At 41.9% G+C, this 21,425-nt stretch overlaps 1 protein-coding gene across 2 annotated transcripts in view; it reads right to left on the reverse strand.

Annotated features, from left to right (window-relative positions):
* The window catches only part of LOC124805132 (cytochrome P450 6j1-like), a 90,180-nt gene extending 79,568 nt beyond the window's left edge, over positions 1-10,612 (reverse strand). For both annotated transcript variants that reach the window (XM_047265590.1, XM_047265591.1), the window contains exon 1: positions 10,547-10,612. The gene's annotated coding sequence lies outside the window, so the exon portion shown is untranslated. The remainder of the gene's footprint in view (positions 1-10,546) is intronic.
* Between the last annotated feature and the right edge of the window lie 10,813 nt (positions 10,613-21,425).

Consider the following 21,425-nt stretch of genomic DNA (forward strand, 5'->3'; position numbering starts at 1 on the left):
TGTATTGTCATTTATTACATTTTCCCCTTCGACTATAGCCTTTTGTATGTAGTAATTTTCTTCTATTGTTAGTTGTCGGTATAGACTGTTGCTGTTTCTCAGAATGTGTAGATCGTTTTCTATATTAGTGGGGTTGTGGTTTTTGTTCATTAGATGTTCTGCAAAAGCTGAATCTGTGCTGTCACTTTTTAAAGCTCTCATGTGCTCTGTGTACCTCGTTCGGAAATTTCTGCTTGTTTGTGCTACGTATTGGGTCTGACAGGAGTTGCAAGTGAGTAGATATATTTCCGCGTTGCTGAATTTGTCTGAGGTTTTTCTGACTGGCCTTAGTCTTTTCTGAACTGTATTGTTTGTTCTGAATATTATTGGGATCCCTTGTTTTTTCAAGATGTTTCCTATTCTGATATTATGTTATTGTATGTTAGTGTGTACCATCTCCCTCTTTTCTCTGAAGTGGTGTAGTCTACTCTGTTGTCTGTGTGTACTGCGTGTTTCCGTTTTACCTTGTTGTTGAGCTTGTTTATGATGTCTATTTCGCAGTCGTTTTCAACAGCAATTTATTTGATTATGTTTAGTTCCTGTGTGTAGTTGTCTGGTTTAAGAGGTGTTCTGTTTATCCTGTGGAGCATGTGTGTGAAACTGGCATATTTATGCACTGTCGGGTGATTGTATGAGCTGTGGATAACAGTGCTTGTGGATGTGGGTTTTCTGTAGATGGAGAATTCATGTTTCAGGTTGTTTCTTGTGATTGTAAGATACAAGAAATTTAGTTTCTTGTTGTTTTCTATTTCCATTGTGAAGTGTATTTGTGGGTGTACTGTGTTGATGTTGCTGTGTAGCTCTTCTGTCTTGTTATGTGTTTCAACTACGAGATAGATTATGTCATCCACATATTGGTACCGGTATATTATTTTGTACTCTCCCTGTTTTACAATGTTATTGAATATTGTGTTCTCTATATGGTCCAAGAAAATGTTGGCTAAGGTTCCACTGATGGGGGACCCCATGGGAAGCCCCCCTTGCTGCAAATAGAAGTTGTTGTTGAAAGTGAAGTAATATTGTTCTGTGATTAGCCTAAGAATGGATGAGATTTCATTTTATTTGTACATCTGGGAATTTCTTGCATTTTAGCTGTTTTTCTATAATGTTTATAGTTTCATACGCTTGCGTACATGGATGTTATGTCAAAAGATACCAGTTTTGCTGTTGGGGGGGATGTTGACATGCCTAATTTTCTCTATTATGTCTCCTGTGTTTTTGAGGCTTCTCTTGTTTGTGTATGTGTATGTCTTCTGTAGGAATGTGTGCGTGTGTCTCCCTAGTAAGTAAGATGTGGCTTTTCTGAAGTCGACCACTGGCCTGACTGGGATGAGGGGTCTGTGGACTTTTGGCAGGCTTGTTAGGAGTGGAGCTTCAGGGTTCTTTTGTGTCATCCTTTTTGTCTGGTTCTGTGTCATGGGGTGTGTGATGTTTTTTGAGAGAGTCTTTACATTTCGTTCGTATCTTTGTGTTGGGTCACTGATTAACTTGCTTACTTCATTCTCTGCCAGAAATTTTTCTGTTTTCTCAATGTATTCTGCCTCTGTTATTAAGACTAGAACATTTCCTATGTCTGCCTTGGTGATGAGAGCATTGTGTTGTTTTAGTTTTCTGTGTTGGCTGTTTATGGTTTTCTCATCAGATGTTTTTATTTTATTTGTGTTTATGGATGGTTTGTTCTTTCTGATGATTTGCTTCATTTCCTCTGTCACTAGTTCTCTTGTTAGGCCTGGATTGAAGGCTCGAATGTTAGTGTTTTACTGTGTTTGTATAACCATGCAATTTTCTGCATGTTCTAGATTAAAAAACCCCACTGATGATGGTGATATTTGTCACCGAAATTAGTTTGGGATGATAAAGAAATAAAAGAATAACAAGGTGTTTTGCATCAAGGCGGACTCAATTTCTGATATTACTGTTTTTCTATGCAAACACGGACCAAATGTAAGAGTTCCAAGAAAAAAGATCTTCGGGGTTTGATGAAGATCGTTTACGCGTATTAATCCACAATGATCCACGTCAGTGTACTGGAGAACTGGCATATTTGATGCATTTTGTTCATTCCACAGTTGTGCAACATTTGCATGCAATGGGGAAGGTTTAAAATCATGTGTATGGGTACCGCACGCTCTAAGCCAAAAACATGAAAATCACCTGGTTCTTTCGTCATCATTTGGCTCGCGAACAACACGGCCATTTCTATCCTGTATCGTTAATGGTGACGAGAAATGATGTCTTTATGTTAACATAAAGAAAAAAAAGGAATGGTTGAGCCCAAACAAAGCAGCAACTCCCAGTACAAAGACCTGTACGCAACCACAAAAGATAAAGTTCTGCATCTGGTGGATTAGCGACTGTGTGGTATATTACAAATTGCTTCCCCAAGGTGTAGCTAACGTTACATTTATTGTCAGCAGATGAGACGCATACGCAGTCCAAGAACAACGACAAGGAAGACTGCGTGAAGTGACGCTTCTCCGCCATAACGCGCGCCCGCATTTTGCTAGACTGACAAAGAACTCTAGACAGGAGGTGGGTTGGGAAGTCATTCCGCACCCACCTTCATGACCTGATCTTGCGCTCTCAGATTTCCACCTTCTCCGCTCTCTATCGAATAACCTTCAAGGAAGTTCCTCACCGGATGGAAATGCGCTCCGAAGACGGCCCGAAGAGTTCTCTGCTTCAAGACCACATGGTTTATACAGTTTCGGAATCGAAAAGTTGCCCAAGGGTTTGCAGACAGTTGTAAATAGTGAAGGAGAATATATTATTGATGACTGAAGTCTCTGTTTTGTGTACCTGTTCTGTTCCTTAAACTTACGGTAAAAAACTATGAACTTATGAACCACCCTAATATTTACTTGCAAGGAACGATTATTCGCTTTATTTGCAAATATTAATTGTTTTTAGTTAAACTTAGTGTCGAAGACCTTGGATTACTCCTTTGTCGTGTTATTTAGACAGGGCAGTTTTCCTAGTGAGGCAGTATATCCGACTATCCTCTTTCTTTGAACAGAGAAGTATTTATTGCTTTAATGGTCCTCGTTGACTTTTGTGAAGTAGTAGTTTTCTTAAGTGTTATTTCTGAAATACGTCACGTAAACTGGCTTAGAGGCATAGATCAAGTTTTGCAAAAGCCTAAAGTCAAGTAAAAGAACTAATTACGTTGTTTAATTTTCATTCTTGCCAAAAGTTAAGTTCAGTATTCAAAATAATTGAACAAAACAGTGATTATATTAAGTTCTTATTGGCCATTGCAGTTTAAGGCCCAACATAATAAACATTGCTACACGGATCTGTAAAACTGTTTATATTCTCGTATTTATGTTTAAAATTGTTTTCACACTGTGTTTTACTAGTCGTGTTCAGGTCTCAGTTCAGTCAAGTGATAAAATAGTTTCTGGGTCTCCATTGAGCCATCATCACAATAACTGATATCAAGTGATTTACGGTAGCCTTCTTATTTTGAATTTAGACAGTGAGCGTTAATGAGGGTCAGTTTCTGGCCAAAACGTTTTAAGTCTACATCTGTGTAGCTCATGAGAAATTGCTGATGTAATACTTCCTAGATTATGTCCTATTTGTAAAACAGTTCAGTATCAAGCAAAGTGATACGGAATAATAACTTTTAATAATGGACAGTATAACATCTTGGTAACACTTTTCTGTATTAGGTTGGCGACCGTTTTTCTTTCCTTTAATTACAGTTTACTTTATAAGTTCGATTCTCACTATTTCGACTACTGCTCCCTACCAAATCGTAATATTTTGTGTATGGAAGTATAGTTTGATATCTTAACGAACAGCATACGTTCACGGTCAAAACTAAATTACTTTCATACAAGTAGCATTTTCGGTGAACTACTACTATAGCAGTAGCCGGTAGTGTTATATGACGACACTGAAAAACAAGATAACAAAGACAACTCCAAATAACTTCAGCGAATAAGACATTTATCTATTAACTTTCGTGACTGTCTTTCATGATACCTGTGAAGTACACCTCACATCACAGTTAAAACGTGTTTTGAATACCCGAAACTGCCCCATATTGCGAGGCAGACTTTTGAAATTTTGCCCGAAGGTGCCTACAACATTTCTCTAAACTGACGCAAAAGTGTGGCACCTTGAGACGACACTCTCGTGCCCGAGGACGTATCAAACAGCAACGTATCAACCTATGTGAAAAAAGACCAGAGATCAGGAGTTCATGTGAAATGAAAGGTGGGTTAATGATGTCACATTGGCACCAAATTTCACCAGAATTTTGTCCAAAGCCACTGTGGACGAGCCGCGCCACGGGGGCGTCGTCACACTCTCTCTTAACCACATGACGACTGCTCATGATGTCTCTGCGAATAAGGCCAGAACTGAGACGCGAGCGTTGAAATCCCGCAGTTCACTTATGAGGGCCGAGGAAAACATTTCAGATGCAGCGCCGCTGGGAATCGACACGAAAAGGCCTCAAGAGATGGCGTAAAGGGCGTCAAAGAAACCACCCCTTCTCTTGGGGTTCACTCTCTCACATCTGACAGCTAAAACCGACAGTTCACAGTGCGGTAAACAACAGGACGATGTTCTTGAGAACGTTCGACACTGGTGACAATCCACGAGAGATTCAATCTCTCTCTGAGAGCATCGTGGGGCGCCAAGCGCCACGAACGTAATCCGAGCCCTTTGGAGTGTAGCACGACCACAGTTTTCCCACTGGTATACAAGGTGGAACCACCATGGACCATTCAAAAGCGTTCGACGAAATTTGAAAGTGATCCAAAGTAGCAAAGGGGATTTTTCGTTTTTCAGCCCTCCTTTTCACACCTTCTTGTTGCGTCATCATGAGAGAGTGTAACATTGACAAATGCGTGAATAAAAGAACAAAGGGTCTCTCTTAGACGTCGAGTTCGGCAACATGCCTGGTACCTCCCCTGCAAATTGTTGAGCACATCAAAAATATACCCATTCAGCTGATTGGCGCTGAAATTCAGCTCTAGCGCCTGACGGTAGGCAACCCCTTCAACTCCCGATTCCGATGCCTACAAGCAGGCGCTAGAGCATTAGTGGAGAGAGCCTTAGCGCTTTTATTCATGAATGTGTCAATGTTGTACCCTCTCGTGATCACGCCACAGGAGGGTGTGAAACAGGAGGGCTGAAAAAGCATGAACAACCTTTACTGTTCTGGATCACTTTCCAATTTCGTCGATTACTTTTGAACAGTCCCTAGTGGTTCCATCCTGTATAACTGGGGAATAACTGCGGCAGTGCTACACTCCAAAGGCGTCAGATTACGTTCAGTGTGGTTGCAACCTCCCGCTTTTCTTTGAGAAGCTATCAGTCATCTGGGGAGTTTCAGCAGGGACAACGTTGTCAAGAATATAGTCCCGTTACTCACCGCACAGTGAACTCTCGTTTTACACTGCAAAATGTGTGCGAATCAACGCCCAAACAGAAGATGTGGGTTTCTTGATCCCCTTCATGCAGTCTTCTGGGTTTTTTGCGTTGCTTCTGAGCGGCGATACTAAAATGTTTTCGGTGAGGCACCCATAGGCGAACTGCGGGCTTTCAACTCTGGCCATCGTGGTTTCGACTTTCATCGGAGAGGTGTCAAGAGAAGGAGGGAAATGTGGCTAAGAGCGGGCATGGCGGCCTTCCCACCGTGCGGTTTGGCATAATTTTGGCGAAATTTGATATCGTAACGTCAGTAAGCAACTTTATGCCTGACGTTAACTTCTGAGTTGTGACCGTTTTTCGCATGTGTCGACGCTTTGCTGTTTGAAGTGTCGCTCAGCCCGAGGGTTACATCGAGGGTACCACACTTTTGTACCATTATAGAGGTACGTTTTAAGTATCTTTGAGCCAAATTTTATAATTCTGCTTCGCAATGGGAGACAATTACGGGATTTCGAAGAAGACACACGTTCATTGTGTTGTCCAGTGTACAAAAATAAATTACAGAACATAATACCGTGAACGCCTAAAGCTCTGAGAAGTGGAAACTCATACCACATTTGCAAACAACTTCATATAACAGAATCGCCTCTCTCCTGGCATGTAAACGCCAGTACGCAGTAACAATAACTCGCAGACAGCTAACGCCCACTTTCGACAACACAAAGAATATCCACAACAGAAATTTTAAGCATTAAAATGGACACACGTCATCCTTCTCACTTGAACACATAATGTTGCGAGGATATAATCTAGACCTAAAACTTCTGATAACGATTTTTCCTGTGCTGCAGATGACAGTCTGAATTAAGTATAATATGAGCCTGAAAGGGGCGGGCATTCATACAACGCGCTTAGTCTAAGATAAGGTACCGTTCAATAATTTTTTAAGTTGTTCGAAAATTGTGGTTTCGAATAAAATAACGATTTCAGACCGTAAATTCTGAGACACATCCCTATTATTATCTTTCTCATCCTCCGGATGCCACAGACTCCTTCTTTCTTGCACTAAACTTAGACATTCCTCACAATTGATGTTTGCATGAGGGAACGTCCGTCGGTCAATTCAGGCGAAGAAAACAAACTGATTTAAATTCCGCCGACCGTCGTCCGGTGTCGGTAGAGTTGGGCATTGAGATCGACTGCACTGATGCCGAGCACATACTAACGTGTTGCTTTGAAAAGATCGATCGTCTTCGGTCGACGCCGGCCATCGGAGGAATCCACCGATTCTGAAGTTCTCTTGAGTGAGACGTCAGCGCCAGGAGAGAATGCTGGACTATACTAATTTTTGCCAGATCCACTTTGCAGAAAATCGGGAATGGGGAGTGGTAGTTCAAAAAAACAGGCTCAACAGGAATATAAAAGCCGAGGCACCAAAAAAAACTGATGTAAATTATAAGTCCCTTGGAATGTAACTACAATATATTACTAAGCGGCTAATTTAGGGCACGTTAACCCAATCCCAGCTTCAGTTTCGCTACCTAATGTCTTCCAGGGGCAGCAAAAATTTAGCTTTCAGTATTCCTCTTTAAGATGTACTATCAGATGTTACAGTTTTAACGCAGTAAGACAAGTTTTACGGTTAGGAACTGTGTACGTCTTGCGGCAATATAATTTACGTCGTGCAAATACCCGAACTTTATTCATCCAAATTTGAGAATGAGAGCGCTTAACGACTTGCAACAAACTTAACACTCCACGCAAAATGATAAAAGGAAAAAAAATATACCACGTATTACATTTTTGCTGTTCATGCAGTCAGACCTCAGCACCGGCCATGACGTTTCAGTTCACTACCGGCCATTAAAATTGCTACACCACGAAGACGACGTGCTGCAGACGCGAAATTTAACCGACAGGAAGAAGATGCTGTGATATGCAAATGATTAGCTTTTCAGAGCATTCACACAAGGTTGGCGCCGGTGGCGACACCTGCAACGTGATGACATGAGGAAAGTTTCCAACAGATTTCTCATACACAAACAGCAGTTGATCGGCGTTGTCTGGTGAAACGTTGTTGTGATGCCTCGTGTAAGGAGGAGAAATGCGTACCATTATGTTTCCGACATTGAGAAAGGTCGGATTGTAGCCTATCGCGATTGCGGTTTATCGTTTCGCGACACTGCTGCTCGCGTTGGTCGAGATCCAATGACTGTTAGCAGAATATGGAGTCGGTCGGTTCAGGAGGATAATACGGAACGCCGTGTCGGATCCCAACGGCCTCGTATTACTAGCAGTCGAGATGACAGGCATCTTATCCGCATGGCTGTAACGGATCGTGCAGCCACGTCTCGATCCCTGAGTCAACAGATGGGGACGTTTGCAAGAGAACAACCATCTGCACGAAGAGTTCGACGGCGTTTGCAGCAGCTTGGACTATCAGCTCGGAGACCATAGCTGCGGTTACCCTTGACGCTGCATCACAAACAGTAGCGCCTGCGATGGTGTACTCAACGACGAACCTGGGTGCACGAATGGCAAAACGTCATTTTTTCGAATGAATCTAGGTTCTGTTTACAGCATAATGATGGTCACATCCGTGTTTGGCGACATTGCGGTGAACGCACATTGGAAGCGTGTATTCGTCATCGCATACTGGCGTATCACCCGGCGTGATGGTATGGGTGCCATTGGTTACACGTCTCGGTCACCTCTTGTTCACATTGACGGCACTTTGAACAGTGGACGTTACATTTCAGATGTGTTACAACCAGTGGCTCTACCCTTCATTCGATCCCTGTGAAACCCTACATTTCAACAGGATAATGCACGACCGCTTGTTGCATGTCCTGTACGGGCCTTTCTGGATACAGATAATGTTCGACTGCTGCCCTGGCCAGCACATTCTCCAGATCTCTCACTAATTGAAAACGTCTGGTCAATGGTGACCGAGCAACTGGCTCGTCATAATAAGCCAGTCAGTACTCTTGATGAACTGTGGTATCGTGTTGAAGCTGCATGGGCAGCTGTACCTGTACACGCTATCCAAGCTCTGTTTGACTCAATGCCCAGGCGTACCAAGGTCGTTATTACGGCCATAGGTCGTTGTTCTGGGTACTGATTTCTCAGGATCTATGCACCCAAACTGCGTGAAAATATAATCACATGTCAGCTCTAGTATAATATATTTGTCCAATCAATACCCGTTTATCATATGCATTTCTTCTTGGTGAAGCAATTTTAATGGCCAGTAGTGTACTACTACAACTACTACTACTACTACTAATACTACTACTACTAACAGCATTCGCAACAAATTTGGCAGACAGTATCCACATATATAGTAGAAAGTACGTGCAAAATTATATCATTGTACTGCACATAATTCAAGAGATATTGAGAAGCTTACAAAAACTAGGGTTTGCTTAAAGCGGAGCGCAAATTTCGCATACTATACTGATTCGACGTTTGATAACGAGAGCACTTAGCAATTGCCAACGAACTTGAAACGTAATTTCAAACCTTTCCTTAACTATTTATCGCTTAATGTCACATATTTAGTACGTTAACTCATTTGTAAAAAGTCAGAAGTTTTTTTTTATTTTTATTTTTTATTTTGTAGAAGAGAGATCTAATAACATATTATTGAACAAACTGCTGGACTGGTACAAGTAAACTGAAAGTTACTGTTGTGTTCATCATATACTGGTACAAATGTACCATGCTCGTGGGTACTGTTCTGTTCATAGAAAGTATGAACTTTAGTCTAGCAGTAAAAAAAAAATGAAAGAAAATGAAATTGGATTTTTCATTTGTATTTATGACATTTGTGATTAATTAGATTGCCTACTAATAAAGCCTTAATGCAAAAAGAAACGCGCTCTACTGGATAAAATACGAAGTAACATACGCTTAATAAAGAATAGTGTGCTTTGAATTTATGAGAATACTAATAAGATTGACTGATATTTAGACTTTCTGCTGTAATTAATTAATATACGAAACGAGCTCTGATGAAAGGGTTTGTTGCCGGCCAGGGTGGCCGAGCGGTTGTAGGCGCAACAGTCAGGAACCGCACGACCGCTACGGTCGCAGGTTCGAATCCTGCCTTGGGCATGGATGTGTGTGATGTCCTTAGGTTTGTTAGGTTTAAGTAGTTCTAAGTTCTAGGGGACTGATGACCTCAGAAGTTAAGTCTCATAGTGCTCAGAGCCATCAAAGTGTTTGCATTTATCGTGTTTCGAAATAAATACGTAGTCGATAAATTACCTACCAGTCGTATTTAAACCGACCGAATGAACTGAACGTCCTCAGCTCGTGGCTTAGTGACTCCTGCACGGTAGCTCAGTGTGTTCTCGCAAAGGGTTGGCTACCCTCTGTAATAAAAAACTGAGTGAAAGGATCAACGAAGAACCTGAACTGGTGTTATCGGACGTCCGCCCCGAATAAATTCAACAAGCAATATAAAACAAAATGAGAAAAAAAAGTGTTTAGCGTTGCTGCCTCTCGATACGGGTTTCCGTGTTCGATTCCCGCCCGGGTCGGGCATTTCCTCCGCCCGCAGACTGGATGTTCGTGTTTTACTCATTTAGAGCCACGTGCCTCCCCAATTTTACTTCTTACTAAAAGCGAAAGAGCGAAACTAACAAAGTTGGGGGGGGGGGGGGGGGGGGCGCCCGAGAGAGGCTGTCACCGCCGTGGCCGTGGAATGAAAAGGTAGTAGTTGTAAGAGCAGTCGGGACCACTCATTGGCCGAGAGGTGGGGGCAGAGACTTACACATTGTTCAGAATACAGCGGCGTGGCTGTAATAAAACAGAAACGAAAGCCACGCGTTGTAAAACTAATTTCTGGTGTGCAATGAGGCATTCCTTCAGTTCATCGGTTGACGACGACCCCCTGGCAAATGATTTCTTGTTCTATGGGTTCAGAAACACATTTCGGAACTTTGATGTACTTGACCATTTTTTAAGTGAATACGCATTCCATTTTGTTAGCAGTGCCTAAAAGTTGGAACGTATGGTATCCCGTGGAAGGATTACGTGGGGCGGTTCGCGATACTCCTCGAAATCGGGATATGCCGCGAAAATCGGAATGTGCGGCAGCACAAACTATACGTACCCTTATGCGGGGCCAAAGCAGTGGAGGCGACTGTGCGAAGCGAAGCGCTGCGCGTCGTTGCCTAGCAGCGACTGACCCCACTGGCCCGCCTAATAGAGCAGTTAGGCCCAATCGAGGCCACTAGCCCTCCTGTTGCAATTCCTCCATCACCACCTCAGTTGTAGGCGTCACCGCTCAGCGTTCCTACACTGGCAATTGAGATGATTGCAGATTTATTTATCTAGGCAATGTAGTTTTCACCATGACTGCTGTGGGACGAATTATGGTATCGCAACGACTGTCAGTTCCTCCAAATGCGTACAGGGATGTCATGTGAAGTGCGACGTTACCACAGATCGTTAACGTAACAAATAATTCTCAACCGAGGCAAAGTGTGTTGCCGGTTGGCTAGTCTTTGCCACTATAGTATCCCACAAGCCATTGTCAGTATTTATAAATATGACAGCAACAATCATTCAGAGCAAAAAAGTCTAGAAAACATGACTCTAAACGCATACCTTCTTCATTTTCAATGCTGTGAAGCAAATCTCTTCTGTTTTAAGTTCTTTGCCTTCCATATTTTAAGAGGTGGTAGTTCGAACCAAAAGAAGAAAAAAAACTGTCTAGTAAACATGGGCTGTAAAGTGCATACCGTAAGAGTTGTTAGCATTGTTCATATTCGCTACAGTGAAACATCTTTTCTACTGAAGAAGTGCGCATAGCTCTTAAGGTACTGGTTTTAGAGCCTATTTTTACTAGACAATTTTTTTCTTGTTGTGCTCCACACTATCTGCTTCCAATATATGGAAAGGAAAGAGCTTGCAGTAGAACAGATTTGTATCACAGTATCGAACATGAAATAGTGCTCATAGGTCTTAAGGTATGCAGTTTAAAACCCATGTTAACTAGAATTGTTTGCTTCGAAAAATCGTTCCTGTCGTATGTTTGAATACTGACAGTTTCTTCTGGAACACCCTGTATTTCCTCAATAATGTGTCTTTTCCTTATGTTTTCTTAATTTTTTGATACTTTATTTACCTTCTTTCTTCCATACAAAATTTAAATGATCATGTATCGTGCAGCCTCCGATTAGGAAACACTATTTTGCATTAGAGAGGCAGAGATTTTAAATTTAAAGTATAGAAAGCTAAACTCGTTATCTGTAAAGTTCTTTATACTTGTTATGCAAAAATGACATTGACTCCATTTCTGCATTTTAAAAGTCTGAGATTTAAATCTGAAATTTCTTTGACTATTGCTGTTAACATTCAGTCTTTTGACGAAATCTCTTGAGATGCTAAGCAGTTATTTGACAAAAACAAGAGAAGAACACATTAATTCTTACAAACTAAGAGGCAGACATGAGGAAAAAAGTGTTTACATTGAAAACATAACGCTGCTAATACGTGGAGAGTCTCAGTTTTTCATCCTTACCACGTAGTTTTGCTATAAAGTTCATCAGACACGAACATAAATGTTTGTCTGTACATGTCACCATACGCACTCTGAGTGAAAATTTCTTTCTAATACATTGTTCGTTTAAAATAATTTTTTTCAGAAGCAATACATAAGAGTGCACAGTGCACAGTGCACAAACATATACATGATTGCATGTTATTATGCTTATTTTAAAATGGAAATTCAGATCTCTTTCTGCATTCGTACATATTTATTTCAAGTACACAGCCTAAGTCTTGTTAATTGTTTTGTTTCAATACATTAATCGGTATGGTGTCTTCCCCTTTTATAAATAAGTTGACAACACATTATTTTTTTAAATTGTTACGAGGAATTAATCTAAATGAATTTCGTTGGGATGGACCTCATAGTCTTCGTCCAGGCATTCATCCGTAGATGCTTGATAGCCATCCCAAAAACCTGATGCAGATTGCCTTCTGGCATCGTTGTTGGATCTTGATACATTATTTTGAGGGACAGTTTTGGCATCAGGCAAGTAGGATGTCTTCACAACAGCAATGTGGGATGACAGGATGAGCTGTCAGTAGGAATCTGGCTATGAATTCTTGCGATGCATCTCATCCTGGTAAACATGTAACAAATTGTACAACAAATATTAGTTTAATTCTTTACAGATAATACACTGCTCCCAGTTACCTGTACGGGGACAAACGTTTTGTAGTCTTCCGTAGTTCGCATAGAAGGAAACTCAACATGTGTCGAAAAGAATAAAACAACAATTGCAGTTAATATGAGTAACCTAAAGGTGTAATTTTCAATGTTAAAAAGAACACGGAAAAAGTTTAGACAAGACCTTTCTGTATTGAAATAGTTCATCTTTATTTTACTTTTGGCCATTAATGTTATACAGGATGTAACTGAATTCATTTCAGACTCTTTGAGTACAGGTTTGTATACGGTACGAAAAGAAGAAAACATGTCCTCTAAAAATGGGCTGCGAAATGCTACATTACGAGTTATGAGCACTTCTTCATCTTCCATACTGTGAAGCATATCTCGTCTACTGCAAGCTATTTGTTTTCCAATTTTGGGAGGAGGTTATATGGACCCAAACAAGAGGAAAATGTCCAGTAAACATGGGATCTAAAATAGATACTTTAAGAGCGATGGGCACTTGTTGAATAGAGGAGATATGTTTCAAAGCAGCATAGATGAGCAAGTGATCATACCTCTTGTCATATGCGTTTTAAATCCGGTTTATTGCACTTCTTTTCTTATTTTGATCCGTACTAGCTCTTCCAAAAATAAGGAAAGCAAAGAGCATGCAGTAGAAGAGATTTATTTCCCAGTATCGAAGATGAACAAATCCTCATACCTCTCAAGTTATGCACTTTAGAGCTCATGTTTGCAGGACATTTTTTCTTGTTTTGGCGTAAGGGTCGTGTCTTCAAAGTCTGCAAAGTGAATTCAGCTACACCCTGTACATTAGGTGAACTGCTGCCAGAAACAGAGACAGTTCGGCATATTTCCACGTCACTTTATCTTTCGTATTTAAGAACTGCATTAGCAGCTCACCTCTCGCAGTCACTGTTCTGCTTAACGCAGAAGTCACCAAACTACGTCAGTAGGCCGATAACTCCACTTCAATTTGCTTGATAAAACGTACGTAACACGAGACATCGTGATACAGTTTAAATTTCAGTATTATTTTTGGATGCTAGGAGATCTTCACACACACCGATATTCGTTTTTGTTGTACACACGGAGACCTCCTGGCATCCATGTGCATTGAATTTATTGCATTCAGTATTAAGTTATTGTATCTAGCTATTCTTGTTTATTGTAATTTTCACTTATTTCGCGCCATTCCAAGACTTTAATAATGTTTATAATTCAGTGTCTTGAAAGAAAGTGGACGTTCAACGTCGCGTTTTCAATGAAGAATGGTAAGTTAACTACTTGTCTGTGGACACAAAAGACCAGAAAACTACATGAGTTAGATGGATTGGAAGTGTTGCCGTTTTGAAAGAGTACAGAGTTCGGTACAACTACAAAATAACCTGTACCAAAATATTCAAAGTTTTGTGGAAAGCTGCACTCCGAGAAATATGGATCCATGAAACGTAATTTGGAAACTCAAGAAAATCTCTTCACGTAAAGGATTGCTGGAAATGAATCTGTCAGTCGTGCAAGTTACAAAATGATGCACAAGATGGCAGAACGAGGAAGAGCGGTTGGATATGATGTATGATGGAAGCAGGAAATGACGTATCTCCTAAGAAATCCGATTTCTTTGAAAGTGTCAACCTCTCGGCAACTTCACTTTTTTGGAGAATGAAGTTAACTGGAGAGAACAAAGTGCTGCAGATGCACGAGGAAGCTAGGAACTTCTTATGGTATTTTCTGGTGTTGTATGGATCCACAGATCTTTCAAGTTCAGCTTCTCGTGTTCATGGTCTCAGTTTAGGTTTTCAGATAACGTAAGAGCTGGCGTCCGTTTGCAGCACGCATGGATCAACAAGTGAAAAGACGGATCATGGAATTGCAAAAAACTTTGCAAGACTATAACCTTCAATGGGATCAGCTTCGAGGTGTTACAGTTGATGGAGGAAAAAAAGACATGGCTGGCCTGAGGTAGGGTCTGCAGGGGCAGATCAGAACTCAGTGAAATATTTTCAGATTCCGTGCATACTGTTTATATGCTACATCACACACTGCTGTTCGTAAAAAGTGAAACAGTCAGAGTCAATGAACGTATGGAACAGCAGTACCATAATAAATAATGTAAATGACAGTGAGGTGGAGTCCACGTAGGCCCAACAACGCCCTCTTTTGTGTGACCGGACAGGTCGGTCTTCCGCAACGCTCAGTCGATGAGAAGTAGTCACCCGAAGTGGAGTCCGTCCCGGTTGCTGTGTGGTCAGCGCGAAGGAATGTCATGCCTCAGGGCCCGGGTACAATTCCCGGCTGTGTCGGAGATTTTCTCCCCTCAGGGACTGGGTGTTGTGTTGTCGTCGACACGCAAGTCGCCGAAGTGACGTCAACTCAAAAGACTTGCACCAGGCAAACGGTCTACCCGACGGAAGGCCCTAGCCACACGACATTTCCATCCGAAGTGTAAACTATAACCAAGCGCTCTGTGCTTCGCAGACATCACAGGGTGGAATATTGGCATGAGAGTGCGTTCGAATGGGGCAGAATGATTGATCTCGGGTGGGGGTGCGGGGGGGGGGGGGGGAGGGACGGGGGAGGGGGGGGGGGGTCTGTCGTTCCGTGACACAGCGGGTCGCACACGACATGCTGTTTCAACAGTATGTGGAAAACCAAGGGAGAGAATTGGGCCGGATGCAGCGTCGACAGGGTAATGGACGACACAATGTGGCCACAGCGCGAGATTAACGCCATCTAGTCCGCTTGATCATAACGAATAGAACATCTTCTTCCACAGTGTTGGCGCGACGTTGGAGTACTGCAACGGGTGTGGACATGTCTGGTTCGACGGTCTGACGCCGTCTCCTGCGGGCTGGACTTGCGACACGCATGCCATTGCGTCGACTTCCATTGTCCAGAACTTACCGACGCCTCACTCTACAATGCGCACGTCAGCGCCGACACTGGCGTGCTGAGTGGCAAAATGCTTCAACTTGTCCTACAGTGAGAGCAGCATACGCGTTCGACGCCGCAATGGTGAACGCAATCGGGCATACTGTGTTATTGAGCAGCATAACTGACAAACGTCAAGTGTGATGGTTTGCGGCACCATTGCCTGTAACGCGCAATCTCGGCTCCTACGTCAGGAAGGTTTTACAGCCCAAGCACTGCCCTGTGCATGCCGTTCCACATGCCATATTTCAGTAGGGCAACGCCGACCGTATGTGGGGGTGGGGATGTGCAAGAGCCGGCCGGTGTGGCCGAGCGGTTCTAAGCGCTTCAGTTTGGAACCGCGTGCCGCTACGGTCGCAGGTTCGAATCCTGCCTCGGGCATGGATGTGTGTGATGTCCTTAGGTTAGTTAGGTTTAAGTAGTTCTAAGTTCTAGGGAACTGATGACCTCAGAAGTTAAGTCCCATAGTGCTCAGAGCCATTTGAAACATTTTTTGATGTGCAAGAATTCTTCTTGCTCGTTCAGGTCCTCCTGCACTCCAGTGGATACCTACAAACTGTGTGACAGAGTATTCCTCAGCAGCGTGTTTCCATGCAGCACGTGGTGGCGTTACTCCGTGCTGAATTTCCAGTCACAGGGCATCTACAGGTCTGTAATGCTAGTCAAATGTATAGTGTCATGTCCTTAATCGTATTAATAAATATCATTTCGGTCACATCTCTCGATCTTGGTGTTTCACTTTTTTCAAACAGCAGTGTACATCGGCAAGTACTCTGCGAGAAAGACTTGGATATTTTTTGTGTATTGAAACCAGTCGTTTCCGCTGTGAAGTTTATTCGGGAACACGCCCTCAATCACCGCCAGTTCCGGGCTCTTCTCTAAGAAATTGACTGTGAATTCTGTAGCTTGCCTCGTCATACAGCAATCAGGTGGCTCAGCTAGGGTAAAGTCCGCTTCGTTTTTACACGCTCCGAACCGAAATAGACATTTTTCTAATTGACAAAGATAGAGTTGATTCAAATCTGTCAGAGCCTACCTGGCTGTCGAAGTTGTAAATTCTGGTAGACATCTCATCCCACATGAATGAATTAAACTAGAAACTTCAGGTAAAGGATAACCCCGTCTGTGATATGCACAGAATCCTCAGGGAATCTGGGACAAAGCTGTCATTGTTGGAAGCACAATGGAAGAAAAATCTTTTCTCATTTCCACTGTTTCAAAGAGTTTCGCACAGCAATCCTCGAAGATGTCAGCCTCGATTTTCTCAAAAAGAAAATATTCGTGACTTTGAGAAACACTTTTTTTCGAGAGTTTTTCAGGTTTTGACAAAATTGAGAATGAAATTCTTGTGTTCCAGAATCCGATTTATTGCAGCATTCATGACGTGCCACTTGAACTACAATTGGAGCTTACCGATTTGCAAGCACATGACTTGTTGAAAGAGAAGCATAGAGAGGGAGAACTTGGTGAATTTTACCGCTGTTTACCTGAAATTGAGTTTGCGAAACGGAAGACATCGGCCACTAGACCGGCACCAGTGTTTGAACAACTAACGTCTACGACCAAACATTTTCAAAACAGGAGTATGTGAAGTCAGCTGATAGAACAAGATTTACAGATGAACATTTGAAACCAACTCTCTTGACTGGTTGCAGCAATACCAAAACAGTGATTTCAATAACGTGTTTTACTGCTTATTTTAGATTCTGACATGTGCATAGTAGGTCTGATGTAACTATCTTTTTGCTAACTTCGCTTTTTTGACAACTTTTTTAGTAAGTAAATATGTTGCTTTTCCTTGTTTTATCTGCGTTAAATGTCACTCACCCGTGATTAACGTAGAACGCTGAAATTGGTTTTTCTTTTTTTCTTCCCAGACTTATGATGCGACCCGCGCTAGTCATTTTGTCAGTTTGGTGACCTCTGGGCTAACGAGTGGTAGCGGCTCGATAGACACTGCGCCACCATTTCATGGAAACACTCTAACATACGGCACGGTGGAAACTCATATACGACTCTTATGCTCAGTGATGGCACAACCGACTTTGTTTTAACAACCGAGTGCCTTTTTCGTTCACTCGTTTCTTTACACTGAAAAAAGACCGAATGAAACTAGTCCCTACAGAGGCTTCAGCTATCTGAAAATTTATCACTCACTCCCAGGTTTCACTTAGTCCCTTCTTCAACGTTTTCAGTTATACCTAAACGATGACTAGTGTTGCCAACTTTTCCAGAGACAAATAATGTATCTTATGTCAAGGAGAGGTGAATAAACAGTGTATTTCTACGGACAAAGTTTATAAAAATTTATGAATCTATTTACCTGAATAAGAATTTTTCGTACTTCTTGCATTAAATATGGGTTTCAGATTGCTTTTAAGAAGTCAATAACTTGTGCCACATTACAAATTTATGTTTTAATAAAAAAAACAGTTACATGAAAATATCTAGTTTCACTGATCTTTTCAAGTTTGAGACATCTATGATGGATACTTGAAGGCCCGCCTGGCTAGCCGCGCGGTTTAACGCGCTGCTTCCCGAGCGGGAAGGAGTGCCACTCCCCGGCACGAGTCCGCCCGGCGGATTAGTGTCGACGTCTGGTGTGCCGGCCAACCTGTGGATGGTTTATAAGGCGGTTTTCTATCTACCTCGGCGAACGCGGCCTGGTTCCCCTTATTCCGCCTCAGTTACACTATGATGGCGATTGCTGTGCAAACACTGTCTTCGCATACATGTACACCATCATTACTCTATCACGCAAACATTTGGGGTTACACTCGTCTGGTATGAGGCCTTCTCGGGTGGGGTCCACTGGGGGCCGAACCGCACAATAGCCCTGAATTCGGTGGGGAGCAGCAGTGGGGTGGGTGGACTGCTGTGGCCTGTTGGGGGCTTGTGAACCACTGAGAGCTGCGGCAGGACGAAGCCTCTCCGCCGTTTATAGGCCCTTAGTTTAATGCACAATACACATAATACATGCAGAATGAAGCTCCGATTTAAAATGTGTATTAAGGCCAGAACCCGAACCCCAGCTCTCTTGCTCTCTAGAGAGATTCGCTAATCACTACACCACCATGGAACAGCTGCTTTTGCTCATCTGCACGGACTACCCTAGCACGCCTTAATCCAAATTCCCTTTCATGCCACAGGCCACTTAGTATTCCACCTAAAATTGAACAGCACTCTCCAACTGTTTTGGAATAGCACCTAAGCTTGGAACGAAATGGGTATCTTGCCTGAAATCCAGGAATAGGGGCTTTATTCAAATGAAACTATATGACTCCAGAGATTTTTCAGATCTGAATAATCTATGATGTTAATATGCAGACTAAAGCGATGAATGAAAATTTGTACCAAGGCTGTGATTCGAACTTATGTCTCCTGCTCACTAGGCAGATGCTCTAACCACTACATCATCCTGACACTGTAGCTTTGCATAACTGCACAGACCACCCTGACATGCCTCCCTCCTCAGTCCAAATTCCCATTCACGCCTCGGTCCACTTCCTTTGATAAAGCAGCTATCCCTGTATTGCAGGCAGGATCCCCCATTTCATTCATTATTATTCCAGTACTGTGCCATCCTCGCACAGTGGGTTTTGCAAAGCTGCATGGATGACCATAGAATGCCTCCCATCTCAATCCAAATTCTTATTCACACCTCAGTGCACTTGGTTGTTGTTGTTGTTGTTGTGGTCTTCAGTCCAGAGACTGGCTTGATGCAGCTCTCCATGCTACTGTATCCTGTGCAAGCATCTTCGTCTCCCAATACCTATTGCAATATACATCCTTCTGAATCTGCTTAGTGTATTCATCTCTTGGTTTCCCTCTACGATTTTTACCCTCCACGCTGCCCTACAATACTAAAACTGGTGATCCCTTGATGCCTCAGAACATGTCCTACCAACCGATCCCTTCTTCTAGTCAAGTTGTGCTACGAACCCCAATTCTATTCAATACCTCCTCATTAGTTATGTGATCTACCCATCTATTCTTCAGCATTCTTCTGCAGCACCACTTTTCGAAAGCTTCTATTCTCTTCTTGTCCAAACTATTTATCGTCCATGTTTCACTTCCATACATGGCTACACTTCACACAAAAATTTTGAGAAACGACTTCCTGACACTTAAATCTATACTCGATGTTTATAAAATTCTCTTCTTTAGAAACGCTTTCCTTGCCATTGCCAGTCTACATTTTATATCCTCTCTTCGACCATCATCAGTTATTTTGCTCCCCAAATAGCAAAACTCATCAACTACTTTAAGTGTCTCAAGCCTAATCTAATTCCCTCAGCATCACCTGATTTAATTTGAGTACATTCCATTATCCTCGTTTCGATTTTTTTGATGTTCATCTTATATCCTCCTTTCAAGACACTGTCCATTCTGTTCAACAGCTCTTTCAAGTCCTTTGCTGTCTCTGACAGAATTACAATGTCATCGCAAACCTCACAGTTTTTATTTCTTCTCCAAGGATTTTAATTCCTACTTCGAATTTTTGTTTCCTTTACTGCTTGCTCGATATACAGATCGAAAAACATCGAGGATAGGCTACAAACCTGTCTCACTCCCTTCCCAACCACTGTTTCCCTTTCATACCCCTCGACTCTTATAACTGCCATCTGGTTTCTGTACAAATTGTAAATAGGCTTTAGCTCCCTGTATTTGACCCCTGCCACTTTCAGAATTTGAAATAGAGTATTCCAGTCAACATTGTCAAAAGATTTTTCTAATTCTACAAATGCTAGAAACGTAGGTTTCCCTTTCCTTAGTCTATGTTCTAAGATAAGTCGTAAGGTCAGTATTCCCTCACGTGTTCCAATATTTCTACGGAATCCAAACTGCATTTGGTATTCCTGCTAATTAGTGAAAGCTCTTACTCTACCCACTTCTTTTGTACACATCACTGATAATCATCTGCCAGTGAATGCTGAGACGACATGAACAGGAAGTATATAAGATAGATTTATTTTAAATTGTATGGTGACTTAATCATTTGGTTTTTGCTCAGCTACTGGAACCTGTCAGAAGTAATTTTTTCCTTTAATTAATAGTTTCAGAATATGAACCATGCTTGCAGAATACTGCATATCACAATGAATTTATCTTGAGGATCACTGGTTATCTAGTGATTCGACTTCTTCCACATCACTAAGTTTTTCGGCACCTTCGGTTCATAATCAAAGCTCACTATTAAGTAATCGCCTGTTCATAAAGTGGGCGAATAACTCAAGTGAAATATACTTATTGGCAAGCAAATATCTGAACAATAATAATAGTGATGGGCAGGAATAATGGAGTCAGCAATAACCATTTAACAGTACCAAAACTATCGAAAGTTTCCGCTTAAATGAATGGCTCTTGGATCAGTCGACTTCCACGAGCGTTCTCAGGAGGATTCGAGTGTGATTAGAGACTGTTTACAGTGATGGCTGAAGACAGACTTAACTGTGAAATTGAAGTATTAATGTGTGAATGTGGATAGTACTTTCTCATGTCCATGAAATATTACACCTGCTCAAAAGCCGTAAAACACAAACAGCTTTACGATCACCAGTATGATTTCCACCTACATAGCCCGCAACGTAATTTTCTGCGCAGTATATATGTTTTCCACACAAATAAATGGCTATATTTAAATGATTTTTAGTTAATGGCCATCATCACAGCTTTTAAGCACAGCAGAATGCAACCAGTAAGTAAAATTAGGAGAGTCTCTTTCTTCTTCATGTAATCTAGAGGGAACTTTTATGTTCCACTTTGTACCTCCAGAGAAACATCAGCTTAGTTAATTACACCTTACTAGCATCTACCACACATTAATCTACAGCAATACAATAATCAGTTTTAAAAGATGGAAAGAAGAATTAGGCTG

This window comes from Schistocerca piceifrons, chromosome 7, assembly GCF_021461385.2.
Source record: "Schistocerca piceifrons isolate TAMUIC-IGC-003096 chromosome 7, iqSchPice1.1, whole genome shotgun sequence".
NCBI lineage: Eukaryota > Metazoa > Arthropoda > Insecta > Orthoptera > Acrididae > Schistocerca > Schistocerca piceifrons.